The sequence below is a fragment of the Oncorhynchus tshawytscha genome, linkage group LG05, assembly GCF_018296145.1.
Source record: "Oncorhynchus tshawytscha isolate Ot180627B linkage group LG05, Otsh_v2.0, whole genome shotgun sequence".
Lineage (NCBI taxonomy): Eukaryota > Metazoa > Chordata > Actinopteri > Salmoniformes > Salmonidae > Oncorhynchus > Oncorhynchus tshawytscha.
This window is the reverse complement of record NC_056433.1, coordinates 52,683,170-52,703,080: the sequence shown is the minus strand read 5'-3', so window position 1 is coordinate 52,703,080 and position 19,911 is coordinate 52,683,170. Positions and strand designations below refer to the sequence as shown.

Genomic DNA, 19,911 nt, shown 5'->3' with positions numbered 1-19,911 from the left:
TATCATTTGTTAAATCCACTTTAAACAGTGTAGATAAAGGGGAGGTTAAAGAAGGATTTTTACACCTTGAGACAATTGAGACATGGATTGTGTATGTGTGCCATTCAGAGGGTGAATGGGCAAGTGTTACGTTCCCCAGTTTCTGTGTTGTTGTGGGTTTGTATGTGTGTGCGTATTTCAGGAAATGGAATTCTGGATTCCTCAAGCAGCTGATTGGTCGGCCCCATCGATGATTGGAGCTCTGAACCCTCCCTCTCGTCAGAGGAAACAGCTGTCTTCAATTACCAACTCCTTCTACAGCTGGATAAAAGCCAGTGTTCCTTTGTCAGGAGGAGGGAGTGTCTTTGATATCCTGTGTTAGTTATTGGTCAGTGAAAGTTTTGTTGAAAGTATTTTTTGTAAGTGCTGTTTCTGAGGTATGTGTGTGCCAATAGGACTTAGTGGTTTTGATTATTGAAATTGTTCACTTTAATTTTTTTTTTTAAGTATTTGTTCTGGGGGAGTGTTTAGGCAAGAGGCCTGCGGTATACATAACCCGTAGTATTTACTCCGTATATGCACACTAGGTAAGACCTGGGCGGACCACCCCATGTATTTTGGTTAGTGCACCAGGAGGTGATAAAAGATTAGGGAATGAGTTGGTATGCAGGTAAATCTTTAACTTTTTTTTGCTTTGGTTCCATCCAGCCCCTTTTCCCCACCTTACCGTGTTAAGGAATAATACATTCCCTGTAAACTGTATTTTTCTCTCTCCCTCGTCCTTTCCTCTGACCACGTACCTTTTTCACTCCACGGGGAGTTGAGTTGTAGCAGGGTGTTGCGTTCCCTCCGCCAAGAGACAAGACAAAAAATGTAAGTGCTTTTGAACGGGGTATGGTAGTAGATGCCAGGCACACCGGTGTGTGTCAAGAACTACAACCCTGCTGGGATTTTCATGCTCAACAGTTTCCTGTGTGTATCAAGAATGGTCCACCAGCCAACTTGACACAACTGTGGGAGAAATTAGAGTCAAAATGGGCCAGCATCTCTGTGGAAGGCTTTTGACAACTGTGGAGTCCATGCCCTGACGAATTGAGCCTGTTCTGAGGGCAAAATAGAGGGTGCAACTCAATATGTTTAGTATACACAGTGTTAATAAATATATACACAATTACTGTGCGAGGCACTTCATTTTGATCCATAATGAGGCCATTGTGTGGTGTGTTTTTTTTTTTTTAAAGCCGTTTTGATAAAGAATACAAAGGTTTGTACAGATGCCAGTCTGTTTGTCGTAAACATGGGACATTTTGCAGGGAAGGAAATCACTTTTCTGTGAGCACGTATTCACATGAGGAGCACGTATTCACATGAGGAGCACGTATTCACATGAGGAGCACGTATTCACATGAGGAGCACGTATTCACATGAGGAGCACGTATTCACATGAGGAGCACGTATTCACATGAGGAGCACGTATTCACATGAGGAGCACGTATTCACATGAGGAGCACGTATTCACATGAGTAGCACGTATTCACATGAGGAGCACGTATTCACATGAGTAGCACGTATTCACATGAGGAGCACGTATCCTGCACTCAAAAGTTGCCATCTAGAACCAAAAAGGGTTCCTTGGCTGTCCACAGAACCATATGAAGAACACTTCTGGGTTCTGTGTAGAACCCTTTCTATAGATGGTTTTACATGGAACCCAAAGGGTTCTTCTACCTGGAACCAAAAATGGTTCTCCTATTGGGAAGGCCAAAAAACTATTTTGATTCTATCAGTGCACTAAACTAAACACATAAATAAAAATACCCTGGCTGGGCAGAATGGGATAACGTCCCCTAAAGAACCAGGGCCTCTCCTCTAGTCTGTAATTATAAACATGACAGTGTCATTTTATCTGTGAAACCACAATACACTGTGGCTATTATGCCAACATCTCATGGCTTAAACAGCTACATGGTTGTATAATGTGTCAATTCAACTTGAAAATGATACAACACACAACCCAATAGAATATTTATCAGTCAAAATTAAAGAAATTGTCTGTACCTGAGCATTTAGCCTCCTTTTCCCTCCTTCAATAGTCTGAATATAGCATACATTATTCCTTTTAATACTCTGAATATAGCATACATTATTCCTTTTAATACTCTGAATATAGCATACATTATTCCTTTTAATACTCTGAATATAGCATACATTATTCCTTTTAATACTCTGAATATAGCATACATTATTCCAATTAAAAAGAGGAATTGCCGTTCATGTTGAATAATATTTAATCTAATCATTGATAGGATCTTCTAAAAAATAATAATGTTAAAGGAAATTGTTAAATAAAATTCCCTGTGTTATTCTTTTGACTCTTTTATTTGCTGTAACTGGTAATGAATGACATAGGCATGCATTGTATACTGCTCTGTCATTGTAAAGGTCCTTTGTGTCAGTAATGTTTGGGGTTGTTAGGAACCACACTTTGCCTACAAACAAACTACCACTACTAACTGACCAACAGTGCCTCAATTAAAGGACAATGGCCGACGTCTATCCCTTTGATTAGAGTCGAAAGGGACTCTACTTTTACTTTCCTACAGGGAGGAACTGATTTGCTGTCATAGAATGTCATTCTTGTGTCAGTAGTGGCTATAGGATCAGTGCATATGATACACCAAAGTAAATGGAAAAATAATGGGGATATTCATTCAAATAGAATACAACATTTGGTTGAGGAGATTTTGTTCACAGGAGTTGTCTGTTCGCACATTTTGCGGTCCAGGTAGTTGAAATTCATAGAAAAAATAGAGAATTATGGAATTTAGATTTGAGATTTTTTCCACATTAGGGAGATATGACTCACAATAAATGTAAAAACAACTCAAACATACAGCAATTGTAATCCAGGGACAGACATCAACGTTGGGTCTTTGTGGTGTAAGTAATTTGCAGACTTTGCATGGCAAAAACCTCTGGAGTGTTTAGTGTAACTGTGGCATCACTGAAATGTACCGTTCATCTGAATATAACTGAACATATGAAATACATTTAAGCCATTTACTGGTCCAACGCTCTTAACTGCTAGGCAACCTGCCATCCCTTACAATAAACAAATAGGCCTATAGGTATTCTAGAACCATAGTCAAAATATCTTGAATATACTTCAATAAAATAGCCGATTCCCCTTAAAGTTTGCCAACATCAACTTTATCACTAGATGGGAAATAAAAACTGTTGCCAAGAGACCTCAGAACTGTAGTGGATAGTGTTGACCTAGGGTTGAGTTTTAATTCCCTCACCATGTGACGCAATGCAGCAAATGCCAAAACAGTGCATTCGGAAAGTATTCAGACCCTTTGACTATTTCCACATTTTGTTACGTTACAGCCTTATTCTAAAATTTATTAAATAGTATTAGGTGCAGAGCCCCTACACACAATACCCCATAATGACAAAGCAAAAACAGTTTTTTAGAAAAGTTTGCAAATTTAATACAAATTTATAAAACAGTATTCAGACCCATTCCTCAGTACTTTGTTGACGCATCTTTGGCAGCGATTACAGCCTTGAGTCTTCTTGGGTATGGCACTACAAAATTGGCACACCTGTATTTGGGGAGTTTCTCCCATTCTTCTCTGCAGATCCTCTCAAACTCTGTCAGGTTGGATAAGGATCGTCGATGCACAGACATTTTCAGGTCTCTCCAGAGATGTTAGATCAGGTTCAAGTCTGGGCTCTGGCTGAGCCACTCAAAGACATTCAGAGACTTGTCCCAAAGGCACTCCTGTGTTGTCTTGGCTGTGTGCTTAGAGTTGATGTCCTGTTGGAAGGTGAACATTTGCCCAGTCTGAGGTCCTGAGCGTTCTGGAGCAAGTTTTCATCAAGGATCTCTCTGTACTTTGCTCCATTCATCTTTCCCTCAATCATGACTAGTCTCCCAGTCCCTGCCGCTGAAAAACATCCCCACAGCATGATGCTGCCACCACCATGGTTCACTGTAAGGATTGTGCCAGGTTGTGCCTAAACGATATCATAACCACCATAGATAAAAGACAGTACTGTGTAGCCATCTTCATCGACCTGGCCAAGGCTTTTGACTCTGTCAATCACCGTATTCTTATCGGCAGACTCAGCAGCCTTGGTTTCTCTAATGACTGCCTTGCCTGGTTCACTAACTACTTCTAAGATAGAGTTCAGTGTGTCAACTCAGAGGGCCTGTTGTCTGGACCACTGGCAGTCTCTATGGGGGTGTCACAGGGTTCAAATCTTGGGCAGACTCTTTTTTCTGTATATATCAATGATGTCGCTCTTGCTGCGGGTGATTCCTTGATCCCTCTACACAGACGACACTTTTCTGTATACATCTGGCCCTTCTCTGGACACTGTTTTAACAAACCTCCAAACGAGCTTCAACACCATACAACACTCATTCCGTGGCCTCCAGCTGCTCTTAAGTGCTAGTTAAACGAAATGCATGCTCTTCAACCGATCGCTGGCGCACCCGCCTGCCCGACTAGCATCACTACTCTGGACGGTTCTGACTTAGAATATGTAGACAACTATAAATACCTAGGTGTCTAGCTAGACTGTAAACTCTCCTTCCAGACTCACATTAAGCATCTCCAATCCAAAGTTAAGTCTAGAATCGGCTTCCTATTTCATAACAAAGCATCCTTCACTCATGCTGCCAAACATACACTGGTAAAACGGATTATCCTACCGATCCTTGACTTGGGCAATGTCATTTACAAAATAGCCTCCAACACTCTACTCAGCAAATTGGATTCAGTCTATCACAGTGCCATCCCATTTTGTCACCAAAGCCCCATATACTACCCACCACTGCGACCTGTATGGTCTCGTTGGCTGGTCCTCGCTACATATTCATCGCCAAACCCACTGGCTCCAGGTCATCTATAAGTCTTTGCTAGGTAAAGCTCTGCCTTATCTCAGCTCACTGGTCACCATAGCAACACCCACCCGTAGCACATGCTCCAGCAGGTATATTTCACCGGTCATCCCCAAAGCCAACACCTCCTTTGGCCCCCTTTCCTTCCAGCTCTCTGCTGCCAATGACTGGAACCATTTGCAAAAATCACTGAAGTTGGACACATATCTCCCTCACTAACTTTAAGCGTCAGCTGTCAGAGCAGCTCAGTCAGATAGCTGCAGCTGTACACAGCCCATCTGTAAATAGCCCATCCAACCAACTACCTACCTCATCCCCATATTTGTTTTTATTTTTCTGCATAACAGTATTTCTACTTGCACATCCTCATCTGCACACATATCACTCCAGTGTTAATTTCTAAATTGTAATTACTTCACCATTATTGGCCTATTTATTGCCTTACCTCCTTACTTCATTTGCACACACTGTATACAGATTCTTCTATTGTGTTATTGACTGTACAGTACGTTTGTTTATCCCATTGGTAACTGTGTTGTTTTTGTCGCACTGCTTTGCTTTATCTTGGCCAGGTCGCAGTTGTAAATGAGAACTTGTTCTGAGCTGGCCTCCCTGGTTAAATAAAGGTGAAATAAAATTTAAAAAAAGGTTTATGTGGTTCCAAACGTCTTCCATTTAAGAATGATGGAGGCCCCTGTGTTCTTGGGGACCTTCAGACTTTTTTTTGGTACCCTTCCCCAGATCTGTGCCTCCACACAATTCTGTCTCAGAGCTCTATGGACAATTCCTTTGACCTCACGGCTTGGTTTTTGCTCTGACATGAACTGTCAACTGTGGGACCTTATATAGACAGGTGTGTGCCTTTCCAAATCATGTTCAATCAATTGAATTTACCAAGTTGTAGAAACAAGGATGATCAATGGAAACAGGATGGACCTGAGCTCAATTTCGAGTCTCATTTCAAAGGGTCTGAATTCTTGTGTAAATAAGGTATTTCTGCTTTTTTGTTTTTATACATTTGCAAAACATTCTAAAAACCTGTTTTCACTTTGCCATTAATTATGGGGTATTGTGGGTAGATTGACGAGGAAAAACATTAATTTGAGCTATTTTAGAATAAGGCTGTAACGTAAAACAATTTGGAAAAAGGCAAGAGGTCTAAATAATTTCAGAGTGTTTTTCACATGTTTGGCCTGATGACCCCTTTTTGGCTCTCAGGACAGCGACATTGAGAAGCCTGGCCAAACTCCCAATGGTAGTCTGGACAGAGGATAGGGTGAGGTCTGCCCAGATTGTGTGTGTTTCCACCCAGGGAGGGGGTCACTCCTATAATCTCCAGAGGAGTGTTTAAGAAAGTGTCTTGTACGGTTGGGTTTATCCCTGGTGAGAGTGAGGGAATCTGTCCAGCTCAATAAGCATGTATATCAGGCTATCTCACAGCTCACTGGACTCTCCCTGGGTGGGCCCTGGTCAATACCACCACTGCTGACTGGCCGGGCAGAATGGGATAATCTCCTCCTTTCTTTCAGGCCAGGGCCCAGGGCCTCCCCTCCTGGCTTGGCCCTAATTTCAGGTCATTACCAGTCAGGGCGAGGCAGGGGCTAGGCGGGCAGCCCAGTGCAGGGAACAGAGAGCCCATTTCAGCCAGAGCACTGAAGCGCACTGGGGGTTTTGGGGCATCGCATGAACCGGCTGTTGTGGGAAAACAATAGGAGGCGTGATCACCAAAAAACAAGGCCTGTGTGTGGCTCCTTCTTCCGCTCCAGCAGCTTCCTTCCACACCCCCTTTGCTCTCATACACAGGGACCTAATTGGCACCAAAGACGTAGGCCACTTGGTTTAACTTTCTCCTTTCTGGTCCTTCAGGATAACTCTGAGATGATCTGAATAGCTGTTGCAAATGTTGGACCTCCTGTGTGAAATTACCCATGTTCATATTGTATACAGATGTAGGATCTTAATTTGATCACTCTTTTGTTGGTGAGAATTTTCCTGCACTGCTTCTAAAGTTTGTAGTTTCCACTTTGATTTGACCTAACATTACACGTATCAACCCCTACAAAAATGTTGTGTTCAATTATAATCCACATAATAATTTCCTGTTGCTGCAGCATTATTTTCTTGCTGTAGCAAACTGTCTCAAATTAAAATCCTACATCAGTACCTATAATATGCAGTGTATGGTCTATTTCATTTGATTACTTTAAATGGAAAAACAAAAATAAAACTACTGAGGCAGCTTTTCTTTTTTCAATTACGTTCACTTTATTTGTATTTGTTACCACAAGACACTGAAAACATGCAGCAGTCTTTCATTTTTTACATAAAAAAGAGTTATTACGATCAATGATATGAAAATTGTAGGTAAGAGAATGAAGCTGCAGTGCAAACACATACAAAGACTTGAGCAAATCAAGGATTTTACATTTAAAAACTTTACTCTGAAATAGAAACGGGCAAAGGATCCCTTGGGATCTCAACCAATATCCCCCTAAAATTGGTTTCAAAATCTTTCATTAAGACCTAATGAAACTATTCAAAAAAATGTATTACTTTTCAACCACCACTTATACATGTACATTTCCCTTGTTAAGACTCCTACTTACCTGACCACACAAACACTTGGTGATAATCAGTAGATTGGAGAACTGAATCCTCTTGACTGTGGTGGGGTATTTGTATTGACCTTTATTACAGAGAACGGCTTTACATCTCTGTGTGTCTGGTTTGGTCTGCACGGGACATAATGCTTGATGCTTCCACTGCATCTCCATTGTAACCTCAGCATCTGAGAAGACACAAGACAACAGAAAAGGCTGATTAGGACAATGAAAGGATCTACAAGGTCTGACAGGTTAAAGATGAGGAAGCACTATCTGACCTTAGATCATGTACACGCGTGCAGTGTCAGCCTAGCCCTAGATGGCGCTGTCTTGTGTGGTGTATCTCTGTCTCCTTCACTCCCCAGCCACACTGTGTTGTTGTTTACTACCGGTTGGGGGGGGTGTGTGTCTGTGTGTTTATTTGCCGTCTGTATCAGCGTTGAGGGTGACCCCTGAGCTTGCAGACAGTCAAGGGTCAGAGTAGGGCCTGTCTGGGCACACCGGCTGACCCCCAGCGCCTGCAGCCTATAGGGGGAGGGCCACCCCAAATCCCCCCCCCAGACCAATATTACCTCTGGGAATAGGATCCAGACACAAACACAAACACAATGACCCAAATCTCTGCTCCCAAACACACACACACACTCGTCTTAGACATTGGTCCCTGCATGGTCATAAACTGATGTCACGATAGCTTACGCTGCATAGGAGGATGGAGGGAGGATGCTGAGTCTGGGACAGTCATCTAATTATCATTCTGCTCTATGACGAGACTGCATGTGGGGGTTCTATTTGGGCTCTTAACCTTTGGTATAAATTATCTGATGTAACGCTGATGTAACACCATTGAAACATACTGCCAGATATCTAGTTTCAGTATAAAAATAGTTTTTCAGCATAATGACAACAAGAGACCAGAGGACCAAACAGATACAGGACATCATATCACCAACTCACCAGACCCTGTCGGAGCATCTTTATAAAATAACCAAATAACCAATACGTTCCCCGTAACGAGTAAACGGTCAAGGCACTTACACGGAACTGAGCTGAGCTCAACCCAAAATAGTCCGATGGTGTTAATACCACAAAACCTCCTTTTATTAGCAGAACATCTGTGGGGGTCTGGAGAGGAGAAGAGGCTCTGCCGGTGATTAAAGCCCAACCAGGAGATCCTAGATCCCAGACAGACATCAACAATAACCTAGCTGGTCTGGTCTGGTGGAGCAGAAGGCCTGGCTGATTTATCAGGGTATTATACAGTGGAGGCTATAGAGGAGACACTGGGGGTGGGGAGGAAGGGGAGATAGGGGGCAGGGGTGACATGGGAGGAAATATGTGGCAGGGGAGGCAGGGGTGTGGGGGTAGGGGAGAGAGGGAGAAGGAAGAGACAGGGGGGCAGGGGAGGGAGGAGAGGCAGTATGGGGGTGTTGGAGGGACCAGCTTGGGAGACAGCCGGTGTGGCGCACCTCAACCTGCTGACTGCACGGAGACACCAGCCTAATTTATGCATAGTTTGGCTGAGGGGTGGAGGGTGTCTAGGACCCCCTCAATAGCCCTGGGTGGTGGCTGAGGCTGAGGGTGCATCTATGGAGCTAGAGGGGTTGGGGTGGAGGTGTATTTTGGGGGAGGTGGGGGAGGGAGAAGGAGGGGGGCTTGCTCGGCTCTATGCTCAATGCAGCCTGTCTATCTGATGTCCCATTAAGGTTTGGGACAGGCCAGAGCTGAAGAGCTGGATGGGGGGGCTTGCTGGGCTCCATGCTCAGTGCAGCCTGTCTGTCTGATGTCCCATTAAGGTTTGGGACAGGCCGGGGTTGAGGGGCTGGAGGGGGGAACGTATTGTTCAACCCCCCCGTTAGACTGCTGCTCTGCTCTGCCCCATTAGAACAGAAGGCCTGTCTGCTCTGTTGCATACTAATTCTGCATCCCCACAACAGCCATGAATACAAGCTAGTTGCGAGGCTCGCGTGAGAAGAAGGGTGCATTGAGAAAAAGGCAGCCGGCTCAGTGAAAAAGGCTCTGCAGATGGAGAGAGTGGCATATGCTGGATGTGTGTGAGTGCAGCTGGGCTGTTGGCCTTGGGCCTGTGGTGTGAGCCTGGTTGTTGCAGTGTGGACGAGGGCTAGATGATGGTTGAGTGTGGTGATGTGGTCAGACAGTTTAACGACTGTTCTCAGCCATGGACATGCCACACAGATAGGGCTGACATATTGCTCCAGATGTACACACAGCATATGACATGTGAAATGTCCACATAAGTGTGATACATGGTGGGATGCCTCTGAAAGAGAATGTATGGTCCTACAACAACAACAACAACAAAAAAAAACTGAAAATGAGACTGGAAAATACTCTGATATACTCTACAGTACACCAATACTATATACACTATATATGCAAAAGTATGTGGACACCCCTTCAAATGAGTGGATTCTGATATTTCAGACATACCAATTGCTGACAAGTGTATAAGATTTTCAACGTGGCACCGTCATAGGATGCCACATTTCCAACAAGTCAGTTGGTCAAATTTCTGCCCTGCTATAGCTGTCCCGAGCCAACTGTAAGTGCTGTTATTGTGAAGTGGAAACGTCTAGGAGCAACAACGGCTCAGCCGCGAAGTGGTAGGCCACACAAGCTCACAGAACGGGACTGCCGAGTGCTGAAGCGTGTAGCGTGTAAAAATCGTCTGTCCTCGGTTGCAACACTCACTACCAAGTTCCAAACTGCCTCTGGAAGCAACGTCAGCACAATAACTGTTCATCGGGAGCATCATGAAATGGGTTTCCATGGCCGAGCAGTCACACACAAGCCTTCGATCACCATGCGCAATGGCAAGCATCGGCTGGAGTGGTGTAAAGTTCGCCGCCATTGGACTCTGGAGCAGTGGAAATGTGTTCTCTGGAGAGATGAATCACGCTTCAGCACCTGGCAGTCCGACGGCTACCTGCCCGAATGCATAGTGCCAAGTGTAAAGTTTGGTGGAGGAGAAATAATGGCCTGGGGCTGTTTTTCATGGTTCAGGTTGGTTCCAGTGAAGGGAAATCTTAAAGCTACAGCAAACAATGACGTTCTAGACGATTCTATGCTTCCAAATTTGTGGCAGCAGTTTGGGTAAGGCCCATTCCTGTTTCAGCATGACAATGCCCCCGTTCACAAAGTGAGGTCCATACAGAAATGTTTGTCGAGATCGGTGTGGAAGAACTTGACTGGACTGCACAGAGCCCTGACCTGAACCCTATCGAACACCTTTGGGATGAATTGGAACACCGACTGCGAGCCAGGCCTAATCCCCCAACATCAGTGCCAATCTCACTAAGGCTCTTGTGACTGAATGGAAGAAAGTCCCAGCAGAAATGTTCCAACATCTAGTGAAAAGCCTTTCCAGAAGAATGGAAGCTGTTATAGCAGCAAAGGGGGGACAAACTCCATATTAATGACCATGACTTTGGAATGAGATGTTCGACGAGCAGGTGTCCACATACTTTTAGTCATGTAGTTTAAGTTGTCTCATTTCAAAATGTTGATTGGTAAATTGTATTTAATCCCTCAAGTATCAAAATTCAATTTAGATCAAATCTTACTTTTTTTTCATGCATATCAATATTTTCATTGTTAAAACTGTTGTAGCAGCAGAAAGGGCTGTTGTCTGATGACATCATCATGGTAACTACCAGCAGTGGGTTTAGAGGAGCAACATAAAGCCTTTCACTGAGGCTATTCTAAGGCTGCTCCTGGGCTGTGGGAGCTTTGTCTCTGGTCCGGGTAGGCCACAGAGGGCCTGAGAGGAGAGAGGAAATATAGAGAGAGTGAACAAGAGAGTGAAGCAAGACGGGTAGAGAGAGAGTTTGGGCAGGCCTGACTGACAGAAACCTGGTGAAACCTGGAGTAGTGTGTCCGTCCAGTCCATCCCAACAAAGACGTAAGCCCTCATTAAAAATACATGTCATTGGATCACACTTCGCATGAATCGTGTGATTTTCCCTCCCGCCATAAGGGACCATGACTGAGTGGTGAATGGGGGCCAGGGAGAGCTGGGCCAATAGAGCCCCATGCTGAGTCCCCATGGGAACCAGCCCCTCACCGAGGGGGGCTCATTTAACCATTGTTCCTCTCTTTAACACAGCTTTTTAAAATGCCTCTTTATGGACTCAGCAAAGCAAACTTCAGCCCATGTCCCCGCAGCCATAGGGAGAAAGTGTCAGAAGGAGAGTGAGGGGGGGACAGAGGAAAGAGGCAAAAGAGGAGCGTGAAAAAAGAAAGTAAAGTTGTAAGCGAGAAAGTTAGAAAGAAAGTATAAAATATGTTAAGATTATTCTCTTAACCACGATCAAAAGCAAACTACTCTCAGTGGACTGCCTCATAGTACAACTTTAGGATTTCCGTTTTTCCCACATCTACCTATTGAACATAATAGAAATAATTTCAAATCCCCCAGCAGCCACATCGTATAGTACTGGTTCTTAGGTCACGTGATTGTTTTTATTTAATATATTTGTAATTTTCATTTTTAATATATTGTATGCAGGGCTCCCTTGTGAATAGAGACCTTGGTCTCAATGGGACTCCCTGTGAAAATAAAGGTAACCAAAATATATACAACAATGACCTTCTGATTACTGTGGGGATGAGGTTTACAGTATCTGTGATATCAAACCCAAGACATTCGCCAAGCAGCAGTCACGGTGACTGTCTGTGATACAGTCAGCACTGGCTCGTGTCCTCTCAGGACTGTGGAACTCCTACAGTACAGCAGACATTATAGGAACACCAGCGTCAACCTGAGGTATGTCATCCTTCAGTGGAAACAACAGTCCTGTCTCCTATACAATACGACTGCTGAACGGAGTCTTAGTCAGTCTCACAGGGCAGCCAGGATAACAGTGAAATGAATAACAATGAACTGGCTCACAGTGAAGTTCACAACGGTAGAGATGATGGGGAGAACAGCAAGCATAGCAGAGAGGGAAAGTGTATGTGTACTGTATGTGAGATGTGTTGATGCACTCAGGACTATCTCAATATGAATACCAAACTGCACTCTAGAGAGGAGCCCCCACAAACATGTAAATGCTCACGCCTCCCTCCTCTCCCTCTCCCCGTCTCCCTACGCTCGCCGAGTGAGGACCCCCTGATTTTATCTGTAGCTGTCTGCTGTGTGCCTGATGAAAAAGCAGAGTGACACAGGGTTGCTACGCCAAAGGCCCATTTGCAAATCACAGTCCAATATAAACATAGTGTTTAACAGGGGTTTCTATGCCTTTTTGGCAGGGGTCCACCTCGTAGCCGCTAGCATTAACAGCAATCTAACACAAGCCCAGCCAGCTTTACCCTAGTGTGGAAACACCTTCCTCCCAGCCTCAGCCTGGTCCATGCAGCCAGCCGAGCTGATGGTCTTTGGGCAACACATTAATCTGAATACATTTACATAGAGATTGTGCTACGTTGGCAGAGGCTGGCCACTGCTGAGAATGCAGCATCCAAGTCCTCGTGCAAAAAATCACAATGATTGAAATAGAAAAAAAAGGTGAGGTGAGGTGAGGATGCAGGCTTTATATTGCAGTGAGGAAGAGGAGGCAGTTGCTGGGGATTGTCAAATAAGCCGGGCTCCCAATGTGCCCATGTTCCCTCTTCGCTAATGACATCAGTGGCAGATGGGGGAGACTGGGGCACAGGCAAACACAGCTCAGACACACGATAGCACAGAGACACAGACTGAACAAAGACACTTTTACTGCCAGCGAGGCTGACACCAGCTGGGCACTCTGCAGTAAGATATACTGAGGGACAACACTGGACAAGGAACACGCATCAATATGAACACACATGTACCCACAGACACAATCAGACCTTCATCAGCATACAGCATAAGACCTGAAGAACTCACACACTATCCATCACCTAAATATATATATATATAATATATATATATATATATATACACTGCTCAAAAAAATAAAGGGAACACTAAAATAACACATCCTAGATCTGAATGAATGAAATATTCTTATTAAATACTTTTTTCTTTATATAGTTGAATGTGCTGACAACAAAATCACACAAAAATTATCAATAGATATCAAATTGATCAACTCATGGAGGTCTGGATTTGGAGTCACACTCAAAATTAAAGTGGAAAACCACACAACAGGCTGATCCAACTTTGATGTGATGTCCTTAAAACAAGTCAAAATGAAGTCAATGTCAAAATCCGTAGTGTTCGTGGCCTCCACGTGCCTGTATGACCTCCCTACAACGCCTGGACATGCTCCTGATGAGGTGGCGGATGGTCTCCTGAGGGATCTCCTCCCAGACCTGGACTAAAGCATCCGCCAACTCCTGGACAGTCTGTGGTGCAACGTGGCTTTGGTGGATGGAGCGAGACATGATGTCCCAGATGTGCTCAATTGGATTCAGGTCTGGGGAACGGGCGGGCCAGTCCATAGCATCAATGCTTTCCTCTTGCAGGAACTGCTGACAGACTCCAGCCACATGAGGTCTAGCATTGTATTGCATTAGGAGGAACCCAGGGCCAACCGCACCAGCATATGGTCTCACAAGGGGTCTGAGGATCTCATCTCGGTACCTAATAGCAGTCAGGCTACCTCTGGCGAGCACATGGAAGGCTGTGCGGCCCCCCAAAGGAATGCCACCCCACACCATGACTGACCCACCGCCAAACCGGTCATGCTGGAGGATGTTGCAGGCAGCAGAACGTTCTCCACGGCGTCTCCAGACTCTGTCACGTCTGCCACATGTGAATTTGCCAATCTTGGTGTTCTCTGGCAAATGCCAAACGTCCTGCACGGTGTTGGGCTGTAAGCACAACCCCCACCTGTGGACGTCAGGCCCTCATACCACCCTCGTGGAGTCTGTTTCTGACCATTTGAGCAGACACATGCACATTTGTGGCCTGCTGGAGGTCATTTTGCAGGGCTCTGGCAGTGCTCCTCCTGCTTCTCCTTGCACAAAGGCGGAGGTAGCGGTCCTGCTGCTGGGTTGTTGCCCTCCTACGGCCTCCTCCACGTCTCCTGATGTACTGTCCTGTCTCCTGGTAGCGCCTCCATGCTCTGGACACTACGCTGACAGACACAGCAAACCTTCTTGCCACAGCTCGCATTGATGTGCCATCATGGATGAGCTGCACTACCTGAGCCACTTGTGTGGGTTGTAGACTCCGTCTCATGCCACCACTAGAGTGAAAGCACCGCCAGCATTCAAAAGTGACCAAAACATCAGCCAGGAAGCATAGGAACTGAGAAGTGGTCTGTGGTCACCACCTGCAGAACCACTCCTTTATTGGGGGTGTCTTGCTAATTGCCTATAATTTCCATCTGTTGTCTATTCCATTTGCACAACAGCATGTGAAATTTATTGTCAATCAGTGTTGCTTCCTAAGTGGACAGTTTGATTTCACAGAAGTGTGATTGACTTGGAATTACATTGTGTTGTTTAAGTGTTCCCTTTATTTTTTTGAGCAGTGTATATATATATATATATATATATATATATATACACACATCTGACGAGACACAACTGCTTTATCTCTCGCATCGTTGATAAATAAATATAGGCAGCCATCTAGCTTTGCCAGCCAAAAATGGCTGCTACCTCAAGAATAACAACAAGAAGCAGCAGCAGCAACTTCATGTTAGCTGATATGACTGAATATACATCTTTGTGAACCAATGCCAATACAAGAGGGGCCTATAGGAGTACATCAGTGGAGGTTGGTGGGAGTAGCTATAGGAGGACAGGCTCATTGTAATGGCTGGAATGGAATAAATGGAACGGAGTCCAAAGTGGTTTCCATGCCATTTGATAGAGTCCATTCCAGCTATTACAATGAGCCCATCCTCCAATAGCTCCTCCCACCAGCCTCCACTGGAGTAAACGGAAAAAACTAGTAGCATATTACCAACGTATCATGACGTCAAACAACCATTTCTTGTGATGTAGTAATCTTATGTTCAAATCTACTTCATTCCAAGTTATACATATTTTCCCCAGCAATTAAAGGGGTAAGTATGTTTCTAGAATGGATTAAATATACTTGGCAAGGAAAATAAGTCTCTATTAGAATCAGCAAATTGGACACTGAACTTTACCCAACTCACTTCAGAACATCATCGTAAAGCAATATTATTCACTAATAGTTCTGCTAAGCTTTTACCATACAAGAAAACATGCAAACAACAAACGGGTTGCATCTTCTGTTTTGATATACAGCACAACTTGCCATGCTGGATAAGAAGGACTTGAGAGAGAGAGAGGGGGAACGAGGAGAGAGTGGGGAGAGGAAGGGTTCAGCAGGGACGAAGCTCAATGTGTGAGACTGTGTGTGTGTCAACCCCAGCTGAGCAGACATTTTGTTGACATGCTGATAGGGATTTAAGCAGTGGGAGGGTGGGTGGGGGAGGGGTGGGGGGGGGTGGGGGGCAGACCAAGGGGAGAGAATGACGGGAGAAAGGGAGCTTTGCATGGTGGGGAGGGGGACGAGAGAGGGGGCTGACAAACGTGCCGTTACTAAGCTTGATTTCAGCGTGAGTTGAGACGATTAGGGCCGGGGAGAGGAGGAAAGGATAGGGGAGGAGAGGAGGGGGAGAGGATGGGGGAGGAGAGGAGGGGGAGGATAGGGGAGGAGAGGAGGGGGGAGAGGATGGGGGAGGAGAGGGGGGGATAGGGGAGGAGAGGAGGGGGTACGGTTCCTCCAGAGGAAAGAACAGGGGGACAGGTCTATTGATGAAGTGATGGGTGAGAAGTGGCTCTCTTTCAGTCCGGCTAATAAAGCAGAAGCCTATGTGAATAATGGTATCTACCACAGGGTGGCTAGGCGCTCGTGTCTTCAGTTCCCCGTCAACCACTTTCTCTGACAAACATCTCATGAGATAAAGTCCCTCCTCTTAAAGGGATATAATTGTTTATACTGCTGCAGGGTAGTGATACTATACTGTGTGTATGCACGGTGCTACACACCTCGTGCACCATTATGCAATGATAGGGTATCTGAACATTTCTAATAAATGCTATTTATTATTTAACCCTTTCTCAGTGATTTACTGCTTCAAATGTCATTTCTCTAATTTCAAAGTGACATTAAAAGCAGATTGATTGTCTTACCAACATGGCATAATACAGTAAGTATGTGGTCATTAAGGATCATTACAAAAAAAGAAAAGGTCCCCAAATTATTTTCACAATACCACCTATTTTCAGATTCAATTATCATATGCTAACCGACATCAGTGTGTGTCTGCTAATGCAGTGATACCGACTAAAACAGCCGCATCTTAATCTGTAGACAACCTCAGTTTGATTGTGGACCAGCCACGTACACCGAGACGGCAAGCCAAAAGGGACATGCTCTGTCTCTACCAGACTGGGTGAGGTGGAGATCTGGGGGAGGGGGTCCCCGGGAGGCAATAAGTAGCAGCTTATAAAATAAGCAAACACATTTGATGCAGCCCCCAAACAGGCCAGTCTGCACAGCAGACGACATCCCTCCTCTGACCTTGACCCTTAGGGTCTTTCTTCACCTGCTCCTGAATGGAAGTCAGTGCAGCTGGGCAGTCTAGCCATTTGCCTGACTGGATTTACCATCCCCATTTTCACCCCGTTCCCACGCTTGGTTACCATCCCCCTTTTTGGGGTTGCTCCGAGCCTAAATGGTCAAATATAATATTGATGTGGCGCATCGTGACTGGCCGTCAGTAGGCTGAGTGTCTTGGTGACCACCATCTCTGCTGCCTCCAAGAGTTTGGAGGTGTAGGGCCTCTATACGTTTCAGCGAAATCATCAAACAGGTTCTTTCTATTTACCAGCAAAAATAAAATCCTTTCTTTCACACTATTCTTCCCCTTGGCTTTAGGTTTCACCCTCCCATCACACCACCAGAAGTACCAGAAGTACCAGTTATTTCAGCTCATTCTCTTTCTCCACAACGCACTCCTCTCAACGTCCCCCTTTCTTTGAAAGAGTATAGAGAGGGAAGTCTGTGGATACTGTTTGTTGAGTTGAGCTTTGTGTGTTCTACGGATGCTGGCTAGTGTTTCGAGGTGGCCCTTTCCTGCAGTCAAATGACCTAGTGGTCTCATGGGTGGAATGTTATTCATATTTTTCATAATTTCATCATTAATAAACATTGTTTCAAAAAACCTGCCAAAAATCCATTGTTTCTATGTCAAACGGTTTTGTTATAATTCAGTCTTCTGTAATGTATATCAAGTGTAATATTGGGATGAAAGCTCAACATTGAACACATTTCAACTCTATATCTGACATGGTACAGGTGTCTTCTTTCTTTTAAGAACGTAACCATGTGTGTGAGGTGTATACTTTTGTTTCAAAGCAGATTGGTTTAAGACTACCGAGAAACACTCTGTATGACACTGATTTAGCCCACTGCAGTAAAAGGTTAAGCAACGTGTTGGGCTGTAAGGTGTGTTTGGTGCTGATCTGTGTGTGTTAAGCTGTGGTGTGTGTATGTTTGGTGCTGATCTGCGTGTGTTAAGCTGTGGTGTGTGTATGTTTGGTGCTGATCAGCGTGTGTTAAGCTGTGGTGTGTGTATGTTTGGTGCTGATCTGCGTGTGTTAAGCTGTGGTGTGTGTATGTTTGGTGCTGATCTGCGTGTGTTAGCTGTGGTGTGTGTTTGTTTGGTGCTGATCTGCTGTTAAGGTGGTGTGTGTATGTTTGGTGCTGATCTGCGTGTGCTGTGTGTGTGTATGTTTGGTGCTGATCAGCGTGTGTGTGTTTGTTTGTTTGGTGCTGATCTGCGTGTGTTAAGCTGTGGTGTGTGTATGTTTGGTGCTGATCTGTTTTAAGCTGTGGTGTGTGTATGTTTGATCTGCTGTGGTGTTATGTTTGGTGCTGATCAGCGTGTGTTAAGCTGTGGTGTGTGTATGTTTGGTGCTGATCTGCGTGTGTTAAGCTGTGGTGTGTGTATGTTTGGTGCTGATCAGTGTGTGTTGTGTTGCGGGGTTTAGAACACCGCCTCAGCCCCTCACATTTTCATTATGGTCCAAATCGCAGGCCTGTACTTGAGCTTGGCCTCTGCCAGCCAAGCCACCAGTTTAATCACACATAGAGCACTCCATTTTAATTTCCCTCTCATAACCCCCCCCACATACACACACATTCCACTCCCCACTGCTTCATAATTCTGCCCTCAGAGCTGTCTGTGTGGCTGAGTGTTTGGGCCCTTTGAAATGACATAATCAGTGACTTGGATAAATGCCTGCCTGTTTTCCCTCTGCTCCCTGTAATCAGAAGCCAGCCAGCTCTCCGTACCGGAGCGTTGAAGCAGTGCTGTGTTACTAAAGCAACTCTTGGAAGTTGTTCACTAGTTTCTCTGATGCCTGAGGAGTGATGTCTACAATGATACTGATTAAGAGACTGTTCTCACGGAAGTGCTCCTAGTCCTTCACTAATGGCTGAGGACTGGTCTCCACAATTACAAATGCGGGCCGTTTTGTTTGAGGTTAATAAATGTGCCAGCTCAATGATACAATAGCTCCCTCAGGTACATGATCACAAAACACTCCAAAATATCAGATTATTATCATGAGGATACAGGCTTAGAATAAACATACACTAGAACTAGAATTATAGAACAATTATATAGTAATAAAAAATTAAGATATTCAGTAGGTCTCAAAAGGGGAAAATAAATCGCAAGTAAATCCTACATTTCATAGCAGCTTCTTAATAATATAATAATAATGATAATAAAATAAATGAAAATAACCTTGATAACTTACAATCTATTGAATGTATGCTTTTATTTCTGCTTTAAAATTATAATTTTTTTAACTATCGCAAATCAGCACAGATGTGTCTTTCCAAATGCCTGGGATGAAAGCATGAAAAAAAACATCCTATTTATCCCATTTCGTCATTGATGTTTGAAAAGAACTATACACAGAATGTATGCAAATGAATTATTTTTCATTTGAATTAGAAAGTAGGGCAATGTACAAAAAAAAAATGCTAAGCAGGTCTAGGAGAATTGAACAACGGCTATAAATGCTTTCAGCAACTATTACTTCTGTGGGTGGAACACATTCAATCAATATCCAAGCAAATAAAAGCAGCGGGTACTCACAGTGAGGGAAGCTTCATGAGACGAGGCTGCATTGACACAAATGAAGCATGTGCCCACTAACACCACCACCACTCGCCCTACCAGTGAAATGGTCTACAGTTCAAATCCTACACAATAACTAAAACCAGGAATACCATTCTAGAAGCATAGAAAGAGAATGACTCTGGTTCTGTGGCTAGAACGGTTTGTCCTATAGATATTGTATATGGTTTATGTTTGAAGTGACAGTATGCTTCAATCAGCTAAATGTCTTCATATTTCTTCTGCCTGATATGCTGATTGAAATGAATACATCCAATCACCACTATTTCTAGCT

At 44.3% G+C, this 19,911-nt stretch overlaps 1 long non-coding RNA gene across 4 annotated transcripts in view; it reads right to left on the bottom strand.

Moving 5' to 3' along the window:
• Positions 1–7,146: 7,146 nt before the first annotated feature.
• LOC112250834 overlaps positions 7,147–19,911 on the bottom strand; it is a 52,642-nt gene continuing 39,877 nt past the window's right edge. For all 4 annotated transcript variants that reach the window (XR_002953578.2, XR_002953580.2, XR_002953577.1 and 1 more), the window contains one exon: positions 7,147–7,679. This is a non-coding gene — a long non-coding RNA (uncharacterized LOC112250834). The remainder of the gene's footprint in view (positions 7,680–19,911) is intronic.